Source organism: Triticum dicoccoides, chromosome 5A (assembly GCF_002162155.2).
Source record: "Triticum dicoccoides isolate Atlit2015 ecotype Zavitan chromosome 5A, WEW_v2.0, whole genome shotgun sequence".
NCBI classification, from domain to species: Eukaryota; Viridiplantae; Streptophyta; class Magnoliopsida; order Poales; family Poaceae; genus Triticum; species Triticum dicoccoides.
In genome coordinates this window covers 417980766-417992433 of record NC_041388.1, presented here as the reverse complement: position 1 = coordinate 417992433, position 11668 = coordinate 417980766, and positions in this window count along the sequence as shown.

Genomic DNA, 11668 nt, shown 5'->3' with positions numbered 1-11668 from the left:
CACTCTGAGCAAGCGTAGCAATGCGGCCCCAACCCCAGCTTTCGCGACATAGCGAAACCAGTACTTCGCGTACATAACTACGCCCTTGAAATACCATGGGCACAGGGGAAGGGGCACAATAACGGCACACCCAAAATACAGCTTAAAATGTACTAGGGGCTGCCGGATTCTTTTTTTAATTTTTTCTTACTTTCAGGACTCCATACTTCGGACGACCTATTCGGCAATTCGACTGCCGCACAAACGATGCAAGATCCAGGGAGGCAGACAAGCCATGCCGCATTATGGAACTCCCAGATGGTCTCTGTTACGAGCGGTATACCTGTTTTAAATACAATTCCGCGGCCTGCCCCTGGTCAGGACATACTGAATAGTCCAATATCTTTTGCTTACCGCACTATTTGTATCGTTCGGCTTTGATAAATAGCCTCTCTATAAACAATGCTTAGCTTCTTGTCTATTTTTTGCATTATCTTCTTTTCACATTTATGTTTATTAAATGACATGATTGCACCCGTACACCATGGTACGGCAAACACGCCAAGGGCTTCAGTACCCCTCATAATGGTGTGAGAAGTCCGTACACTTTCACAAGTGCGGCACCCCGAACTTATAGCACTATATGCATCGGCTCCGAATCATGATTTGGGTCAATAGTTGGGTTTGCCCGGCTCCTATGTTTTGGTGCCTTACGTTCCGCTCTATCGGCTAAGGTAGCACTAGGAGAACCACTGCGATTGTGCCCCAGTTCAGCTGGGTTAAGCACCTCAGTGGAGAAAGCTAAAACTGACTGTCATCATGTGGCGAGAGACCGGTCGCTGTTCGAGAGGTTTTTCGAGTCCCTAAAGGCTTATGCCGCTTCGAGCGAGGAGCTGGCTTTGTCCAGCCAAGGCGTGGATAGCGCCCCGAACTCGGTCTTCCGAACTAGGGGCTTCGCCGAAATTTAAAATTATAGAGTTCTATGGCTAAGTGAGAGTGTTCAAGCATTATAGTCTGATTGCCTGGTTCATTGTGCTGAGCGCCTCCCTCGAAGGACCCAACTATGGGAAAAAGACCGCTCAGGTTTATCCCGAACACCCCAGCACTAGTGGCACGGGGGCAGAAGCCGACGACTGGCCATCTCTCAATTTTTGATAAACGGCCGCACAGAAAGTAATATTTTAAATTCAATAAGCATTGCTTAGCGCATATGAACAAGTTTTCAGCGCACAGGATAAACACGAGCGAGTTCATTCAAACATCACATCCTTGGTACATTCATCCGCCACAAGGCGGGCACCTGCAAGAACATCCTTGTAGTAGTTCTCGGGCTTGCGATGCTCCTTCCCCGGCGGCGGCCCATCCTTCACAAGCTTCTCACCGTCCAGCTTACCCCAGTGCACCTTCGCACGGGCAAGGGCCCGACGGGCACCTTCGATGCAGACGGAGCGCTTGATGACCTCAAGCCTCGGACAGGCCTCCACCAGCCGCCGCACCAGCCCGAAATAGCTCCCAGGCAGGGCCTCTCTGGGCCACAGCCGAACTATGGAGCCCTTCATGGCCTGCTCGGCCGCCTTGTGGAGCTCGACCAACTGTTTCAGCTGGTCGCTCAAGGGCACAGGGTGTCCGGCCTCAGAATACTGAGACCAGAACACCTTCTCCATCGAGCTACCCTCTTCAGCTCGGTAGAATGCGGCGGCATCGGATACGCAGCGGGGAAGATCTGCGAATGCCCCTGGAGAGCTCCGGATTCGGGTAAGTAACAGGTAGTTCACTTTTATATTTCTGCTTTGCATAAAGAATGCCTTACCCGCTGCTATCTTCCTCATCTCCTCCAACTCTTGGAGGGCCTTTTGGGCTTCGGCCTTGGCAGACTTGGCAGCCTCTAGGGCCGTTGCAAGCTCGGATGCTTGCGCCTTCAACTCCAGCTCCAAACTCTCATGTTTTTTCATGAGAGCCTGAAGCTCTTGCTGCACCTCGCCGACCTGAGCCCCAAGTCTGTCTCGCTCGGTGCGCTCCGCGGCCGTTTTCTTTTCGGCCTCAGACAGCGCCTGCTTAAGGGTCGCCACCTCAGTCGTGGCCCCTACAATAAGCAGTACAATCCTGTTACTCTTTTTGCAATCAAGCCTTTTTATAGGCACTTTTCCTGTAAGGTATTTCTTACCTTCTTACTCCTTGAGCCGCCGCTTGGCAAGGCTGAGCTCTTGCTCGGTCCGCTCGAGGTCCTGCTTCAGGACACCCACCTCCGCAGTCAGTGCGGCGGTGGATAGCAGCGAAGCCTGCATACGCATATTGACTCTTTTATTTTAGACTCCTGTGAAATTTAATAGATCCTCTATTCGGCTTTTCTTTCCGAACGCCAAACAGAGCATCAGGGGCTACTGTCTATGCGGTAATATTTTTACATATTTTTACTTACCTTGAAGCCTATTAGAAGGCTAGCGCATGCTTCAGTCAGTCCGCTCTTGGCGGACTGAACCTTCTGGATCACCGTACTCATAATAGTACGGTGCCCCTCGTCGATGGAGGCGTCGTCAAGCACCTCCAGCAGATTGTCCGACACCTCCGGTTGGACGGAGGCCGCCGGCTGAGAAGGCTTGCTCCTCTTGGAAGGAGTTCGCCTACCGCGGTCCGAAACTGTGGAAGATTCCGGTGCGGTGTCTGGCACAAAGCCGGACTGAGAGCCTTGGGGAGCCTTATCCCCTTCACTCCCGGAGTCCGGGAGGATGCCTTGCGGCTCCTCCGGGACCACCTCCTCCTGCCCCGGAGCTTGTCGCGATGCCACTTCGGCATCGTCTGCAGTGCAGGGGGAGACAGCGGGCGGAACTGAGTTCACATCCGACGAGTCCAGGGAGCCGCCCGACGATTTGTCAAATTCAGCCCGGGGCGGACTGCATAATTACATTCGACATTAGGGAAAGCTGTGCAACAAAGGAACATCATGAGTTACTCTGATATCCGAACTTACGATTTCGCCGGACGCTTGGCCCTGTTTGGCCACTCCTCTCTGCCCTCTTCGGCGTTGGGGGCGTAGTTCGGCGGAGGGGTCTTCCTTTTCCTAGACCCCTCGACCTCCCCCGTTGGGGAGGCCTTCCTCTTATCTCCTCCCTCCGCTGGGGGGAGATTTTTCTTCTTCCTCCTCCTCGTTTTCGCGGGAGGAGGGCGTCTCGGACTCGTCAGATGACGAGTCCGACACCACCACGTTGCGGGCACTCTTTCGAGTCCCTGTGGTCTTCTTCTTCTTGGCCTTCTTCTTCGGCACCACATAAGGCACCGGAACCAGCAGCTTTGCTAGTAGAGCTGGGGCTGGGTCTTCGGGCAGCGGAGCCGGACAGTTAATCGGTCCGGATATCGCCCGCCAAGCCTGTCAAAGGTAAGGGAGTTTAGATCCTGCATAGAGTCAAACTATGAAAAAAGCTTAACATCCTGTAAAAGGTGTAGATGGCATACCTCGCTAGCGTGACGCTGCGAGCTGTATCCGCGGTCCTCGGAAGCGGATGCGGGAGCCTCGGCGCCCTTGAATAGCATCTTCCAGGCGTCTTCGTACGTCGTGTCGAAGAGCCTGCTGAGGGTTTGATGCTGCGCTGGGTCGAACTCCCACAGATTAAAATACCGTTGTTGGCACGGGAGGATCCGGCGGATGAGCATAACCTGGATTACATTAACAAGCCGGACTGGCTTGTTCACCAGGGACTGGATGCATGTTTGCAATCCGGTCACCTCTTTTTCGTCACCCCACGACAGGCCCGTCTCTTTCCAGGACATAAGCCGCGTAGGGGGTCCGGATCGGAACTCGGGGGCTGCGGTCCATTTTGGATCACGCGGCTCGGTGATATAAAACCACCCGGATTGCCATCCCTTTAGGGTCTCCACGAAAGATCCCTCGAACCATAGGACGTTGGCCATCTTGCCCGCCATGGCGCCTCCGCACTCCGCCTGGCTGCCGCGCACCACCTTGGGCTTGACGTTGAAGGTCTTGAGCCAGAGGCTGAAATGAGGGCGGACGCGGAGAAAAGCCTCGCACACGACGATAAACGCCGAGATGTTGAGGATGAAGTTCGGAGCCAGATCGTGGAAATCCAGGCCATAGTAGAACATGAGCCCCCGGACAAATGGGTGGAGTGGAAAACCCAGTCCGCGGAGGAAGTGGGGGAGAAATACTACCCTCTCATGGGGCCTTGGGGTGGGGAGAAGCTGCCCCTCTTCGGGAAGCCGGTGCGTGATGTCCTTGGACAGGTATCCGGCCTTCCTTAGCTTCTTGACTTTGCCCTCCGTGACGGAGGAGACCATCCACTTGCCTCCCGCTCCGGACATTGCTGGAGAAGGTTGAGGTGGGAAGTGCGGGCTTGGGCGTTGGAGCTCGGGTGCGCAGGAGATGGATGGGCAAAGGAGGAAGAAGGCGTAGGTAAAAAGGTGGATCCTTGTCCCCTTATATGGACGGATGCGGTTGTGAGTCCCCACCTGCCTAGTAAAACTCGCTTGCCTCCCAAGCGCCGTGATAAGTGGCGCGGTTGGGTTACCCACGTCCGAATTGATGAGAATCCCGTAAAAGGGGGGTACACGATCTCTGCTTTGACAAGACGTGCCAAGGAAACCGCCTCACAAAACACGCTGTGGTGGAGAAGTGAAAACGATTCGAGTGAAGGACTTGGCTGTAGTGTGTTGACGCACTGCGGAATACGTCAGCAGATTTGATTTGTGTTAATATTATTCTCTCTATGGAAATATGTGGAAGCTTATTTTGCAGAGCCGGACACTACTCTTGGTGTTTACAATCTTCTATGAAGGACTTGGAGGAGGAACCCGCCTTGCAATGCCGAAGACAATTTGCGCGCCGGGCTCGTCGTCATTGAAGCCTGGTTCAGGGGCTACTGAGGGAGTCCTGGATTAGGGGGTGTTCGGGTAGCCGGACTATACCTTCAGCCGGACTCCTGGACTATGAAGATACAAGATTGAAGACTTCGTCCCGTGTCCGGATGGGACTTTCCTTGGCGTGGAAGGCAAGCTTGGCGATGCGGATATTCAAGATCTCCTACCATTGTAACCGACTCTATGTAACCCTAACCCTATCTAGTGTCTATATAAACCGGAGGGTTGTAGTCCGTAGGCAATCAACTCCATATACAACAATCATACCATAGGCTAGCTTCTAGGGTTTAGCCTCCTTGATCTCGTGGTAGATCTACTCTTGTACTACCCATATCATCAATATTAATCAAGCAGGACGTAGGGTTTTACCTCCATCAAGAGGGCCCGAACCTGGGTAAAACATCGTGTTCCCTGCCTCATGTTACCATCCGGCCTAGACGCACAGTTCGGGACCCACTACCCGAGATCCGCCGGTTTTGACACCGACACCCCCCCTTTCAAAAATAAAATAAAAACCCCTGCTCCTGCCAGCTGCTGACGTGTGGATGCCTTTTGGTCCCGGTTGGTGTTACCAACCGGGACCAAAGGTGCTCCTGCTTGGGCATGTTTTCTACTAGTGTGACTTCCTCCCGTTTCTTATCCGCGAACCACGTCCGGACATAAAACATATACCGAAGGAATTTGTGGATCGGCATTGGAGATGCCTTTACACAGCTTCGTGGGGTGGTTTATTCCCTCACATGTTTTGTTGTTGTTGGCTTCCTCTTTGCAGATTGATTCGAAAACAGAAAGCGAACCACGTAACCCCTCATGCCGTGCATTGTTTTTACAGGGGTTATTTAGGCTCCTTTCAAACATTCTAAACATGGAAGATGCTACACCTACGTAAATAGTTTTATGTGATTAACGTAATGATGTGTGTAGTAGTTTTCTATTGGACGAATTAGGGGAGTGGGGGCTCACCCACTTGTAATTAGGGGGGTGGAGAGGTTTGTTAGTAAGGTTACGTAGGAGGAGAACGTAAGTCTACGTAGGTGTAGCATTATTTTCTAAACATGCCCCCCCCCTCCTCCTCACCTATTTTAATGGGCGTGGGCCCGTGCATCTACTAATGACCAATTAGAAACTGCCATGACACCGTGTAATCCCCTTATCCCGTAACCATCATACGTGTAGCAAAGCTCTTGTTCAAAAGGCCCCTTCTGGTCTTTCATATATAAAGCCCGAGAAAAAAGCTAGTGATTCACTTTTACTCCCAGTCATAGCAGAAATAAACTTGTGGCCATCAAATATTCGAAGAACATCTCATCTCTAGTAACCTGCCTACCGAACACTCCAAACTGTTCAATTTCGTTACGAAGCAAACGTTGCATTCCATTCCGTTAATGATAATTGATTAATGGTTCTGTTGAAAGCACGCATCAATGTGACAAACTTCTGCCACCCACGTCGAGAGATACACGTCAGCCACAAGACGGGGCAGCCGTACGACAGATGGGAAATCGAGGGTCTCGCCCTTGAGTTTTCGCTTCTCAGGTCTGAGATGGTTGCCTTCCGTAAAGAGGATTACCCCGGGTATAACCAGAAGAGAGGCGACGGTGACAGGTGCGACGAGGAATTCCCTCTACGCAACGGCTGCACTTTCAAGTTCCAGCGCTGGCCTCGCTAAATTTCCCTCGCTGGCGCCGACGTAAATTGGGCCTTTTACGAGCACCTTGTGACGCTGCTTGACCGTCGCATCGCATGTACTGCCACCCACTTCCATGGACATGGCGTGCATGCTCATGAGACATCGACCCATCACTGTGTAGATTACTATACTCCTTGTAGACTTCCATGTAGTACGTATTTTATGAATTGTGATGGCCATCGTGGTAAAAAATATTTCACTTGCGTATCTTTTCACTCGTAGACTTCCATGGAGTACGTATTTTATGAATTCTGCTAGCCAGCGTGGTATTTTTTTTCACTTGCGTATCTTTTCATTCGTAGGTAGAGACAATAATACAAGAAGAAAACCTTGCATAGAGAAGGGAGAGAGGGCACCACACCAAAATGTGGGAAGCAGAACAAGGAAAACAACATAACCTGAACTAGCCTAGGCCAACCTCAGGAAAGGCAAGGAAATGAGACAGAGGACACCAAGGTCGCATCACGACAAATGCGGGGCACCCACCACGTGTAGCTATGACTCAAGAACCGACCAAATCAACGCACGCCCACCAAAACGCCTAGAAGAGTCGGCAAGTGGACTTTAAAAGTTCATAAGTTGCTTCATGACTTTATATAGTCAGAGAATTATATTGTAGTACTACCGACTAAATGAGTACTTTCTTGCAAAGAAATTCTCAAATAATGATGCTTATTTATGTGTTTAATAAATGAATATAAAACTTGACTTTGGTGCATCACCTTAGTGTATATCGATGAACTCATCATTAATGTCCATACAAGACCTAAACATACACAAAATGATCTTAAGATGAAAATTTCAGATTCAACAAAATTGTGTTTAAATTTATAACTGGAGCATTCTCTAAGAATACATACATATCAGTCTACATATATCCGAAACGTATATGGAAAGTTCAATATGGATATATCATACCAATAAATTACATCTATGGTCATATTATCTCTTATAGGGATACAAATCATTTCCTATCTAGGGGTGATAATGAAGTGATATCAGGACCTGAAGTTCCGTATCTCACTAACATCGGAGACTCCTGTCGTTGCAAACTACGTTAGACCTGAAACTATATTTTGCTATCCTTGTTCAATGTGGAACCCCCAACAAAGGTATTTGGTTGGTGTAAGGGATATCCACTTATATCTCAAGCTCACAACATGACTTGGTTATTTCTGTTAGTAAAATCAAGATATGACCATGATGTGATATACTCGTACTGACAACTTATCTGATCCCTACCATGCAAAATGACAGATTGAATTCACTTGAATTAGCCTCCTCATGGAAGTCATCTAAATACACTATTAGGAAAAAGCCTAGTAGTAGCATGGGTTAAAAGCTATTACTAGCGCGGTGCCTGCGCTACTACTACGGCGCTACATCTAACTAGTAGTAGTAATGCGGTGCATCCCGCGCTACTAGTACGTGTGTTAGTAGTAGCGCGGGTTCGACATGCGCTACTATTAACTATCTGTAGCACGTGTCTGACCCCCGCTACTACTATTAATTTCAAAAACCAAAAAAAAAAAATCTCAACCCCATGCATGCTGTCGGGCAGCGGAGACCAGATCCAACGACGGCTGTTGTAGAGGGACCGGATCTAGTGCAGAGGAGAGCAAGACGACGGTGTGAGGGTCCTCTTCACGGCCAAGGCAGAGAGCTTCTCGTTGGCCATGCCGACGACCTGCGCAGGCATGGGCATGGGAGGTGAGTAAAATCGGAGGGACATGGAGAGGGAAAAGAGAAACAAGGAAGAAAGGAATGAGATGGAGGGCGCACCGGGGCTCGTCGCCGGTGGTGAGGTGGTCCGACGTGGTGGCATGGAGATGCGGGGAAGACCGGCGAGCTCCGGGACGCCGGCAGCGCGAGGTGGCATCCCTCTTTTGGCACCATGGAGGAGGAGGCACGCGATGCGAGGAGGTGAACACGTTGGGCGCCATGGAGGAGGAGGTGTGCAGCACCATGGAAGAGCCTATGAAGAGAGGAGGGAGAGTGAGGAAGAAAGGAGAGATTCGGCCGAGGATATGGGGATTTCACCTACCTTGTACTTACTAGTAGCGAGGGGTATAAATCGGAACTACTACTAAGTTGATAGTAGTTGCGCGGGTTTATACCCCTTAGTAATAAGTTGCACGGGTTTGAAGTACCCCTTAGTAATAAGTGGCTTAGCAGAATGATTGACCGCAATAAAAAATCATGATTGACCATGGTTTGAAGTGCCCGTCTAGGTCATGGACCAGGCCGTCCGCCTAGGCGTTTGAGAGGGGTCTGAGGCGCCCGACTGTAGTTGCTCTAACATACATGAAATCCAGAAATTGTTCACTCAATCAACCATTTGGGTGAGAGCTGTGATAAAAGTGCCATGGTGTCTACATACTGAAAAATCACCACCACCACATGGGAAAAACCTTTCGGTGAGTCATTAGGAATTAGTATTTTTTTTGCACAAGCAATGCATATTGAGATATTGCCCAAAATGTCTGTCATTCTAAGTGATATATATTTTGAATATTTCTAAGCAATATTTTTGATAAAGGAAAAATATATTACTATCGACTTCTCATAGAGGTCGGATGTACTTGGTATCAATTTTAATATATTACCTCCATTCAGAAATAACTAACATGGTTTTAGTTCAAATTTTGTGGGGTGTAGTATATTTTTTCTTGCGGGCAAACTTTAATACTCCCGCCGTTCGCTTTTATAGTGCGTCTTGTTTGTGACACTTAGGGCATCTTCAATAAATTGTATGTTAGTCTTGTTGGTAAAATGTTCATGTCATCAACCAACAAGCTATCATACAACTAATCCAATGGGTTGTATCTAAGGTATCCAATAGATGATGAGAAAATAAATGTGATTGCTCTCTATTTCACCTTGGAGCTTGTGCAAAGTTTGTTGGTTATTCTACATAGTACAATTTTGCTCTCTCTCCATATTTATTACATGCCACATCATCACTATGTCCTAGATGGCAAATTTATCAACACCTATCTTACAACTGTTGGAGATGCCCTTTTATTTGGACTAGAATTGCCCCTCACTGTTCAGACTATCATGCAGCGTGCATGCATGTAGCTTTCGGTGCACTAATTCAGCGGAGGGCTATTTTCGACTAAAGGCGCTTAAACGCACTACATTTTGAAATATGACCCAAAACCTTACGCGCAGTAGAATATGGAATAGATGGAGTATATTTTTTCATAGTGTGTACAGTTGTACCTTCTTGTCTGGTTGTTAATTTTCTCCACGGAAATCTTGTACGCTCCAAAATTTGGAAATCGTACAAGAATGAAAAGGCTTACTGGGACAACTGATCCAAAGGATCAAACATAAATATTTGATTTTGAGTAATGCAAGAATTTATTCGCAAAAAAACATAAATAGACCGTTCAAAATTCTTAAACTTCGTAATAAAGGCCATCTACTCAGCATTCTGGATTCCCATGCATGAGCGCAGAATTTATGGAGGACGTCCGGCCCAAGATCACTCCACAGCAGATGCGCAGAACACAAGGCGCGACCCAGCCCCTTGATCTCCCTTCCACGGAGGTCAAAAACCCTCCCCTTGGACGGTTCAGTTGGAACTGAGACTCGACTCCCACACGCTTCCTCAGTTCCTCACACTCACTGGCACATAGCGCCGGCGAGGTGCAGGCGATGGCCGTGGCGTGGAACGATGGGGCGGCGGAAACCAAGTGGCTGAAGCACTACTCTTCGGCGCAGGACATCCTGGTCGTCGGCGACGGGGACTTCTCGTTCTCGCTGGCGCTCGCCACCGCCTTCGGCTCCGGCGAGAACCTCGTCGCCACGTCCCTCGACTCCTACGGTTCGGCCCTTTCGTCTAGCTCTCTCGCTGCCCATATGCATGCCTGCGAGTAGCTCTATCTTTGAGCATCAACGTACATGCGTGCATGCCCATGCTTATCTTGGCCCGGTGTGATTTTTCTGATCATCGGCTTTAATTAGTTTGCACTGAACTATTTCCCACGCGTCTTTTGCGTGCAATCCTCTTGGACAGAGAGTCTGAGCCACAACTACAGCGACGCAACATCCAATGTGGCGAAGCTTGAGGCGATGGGTGCCACGGTTCTGCACGACGTCAACGTGAAAGTGATGAATCTCCACGCCGATCTGGAGCCGAGACTGTTCGATCGGATCGTCTTCAATTTTCCTCACGCCGGGTTCAGAGGGCGCGAGGACGACGAAGATACAATCAGGTATGAGTGTCTTGACTCCTGTGTGGTAATCTATCTATCTTATGTTTAAACCTCTTAACATATGAACCTGATGTCCATCGATCGATCGATCTCGCTTGTGTGTAGGTCGCATCAGAAGCTGGTGTGGAGATTCTTCGCCACCGCGCGGCACATGCTCCGGCGTCACGGCGAGATCCACGTCACCCACAAGACCAAGCATCCGTTCTCCATGTGGTGTATCGAGCAGCTAGCATCCGAGTCCTCGCTTGCTATGGTCGAGAAAGCTGCCTTTCAGATAGAAGACTACCCTGGTTATAACCAGAAGAGAGGGTCGAGCTGGAGGTGCGGCCATGGCTTCGCTATAGGTCACTGCTCCACCTTCAAGTTCCGCCTCGAATAGTGGGCGTCGGATGATGATCTCTTTTTTTAGTCAGGCCTGTACGTGTGACTTCAGCGGTTTCATGTGTCCTCGGTCGTTAGAGGCTGTCGATCTCGCCACAATGATCCAGTCTTGGAGCTGTTCTGTGTGGGTGTGGGGACGAGGAAATAAGAGCAACTCCAACACAGCGGTCCAAATGGTCCGGCCATGTACGTTTGTGTCCGTTTCAGTCTTGGAACTGTTCTGCATGCTGTCTATTGACAGTGAACGAAGTAATGCTGATGAAAAATGCAACAGCTTATCAGTTTAGCTCCATCGCTATGCTTTCTCTTTTATTTCTACTCCATCCGTAACAAAATATAAGACGTTTTTATACCCTATGCAAAACCAGAAAAAACATCTTTACATTTTGGTATATTAAGGAAGTAATTTTCTTCCGAGATGTGTGTGTGGGTGTGGGGAGAGGGAAATAAGACGGGAAAGCGCACCCACCCTTTCTGGAACTGCCCAAGTGGGCTCGTCACCCTTAATCTTGAAAAGTGGCGGACC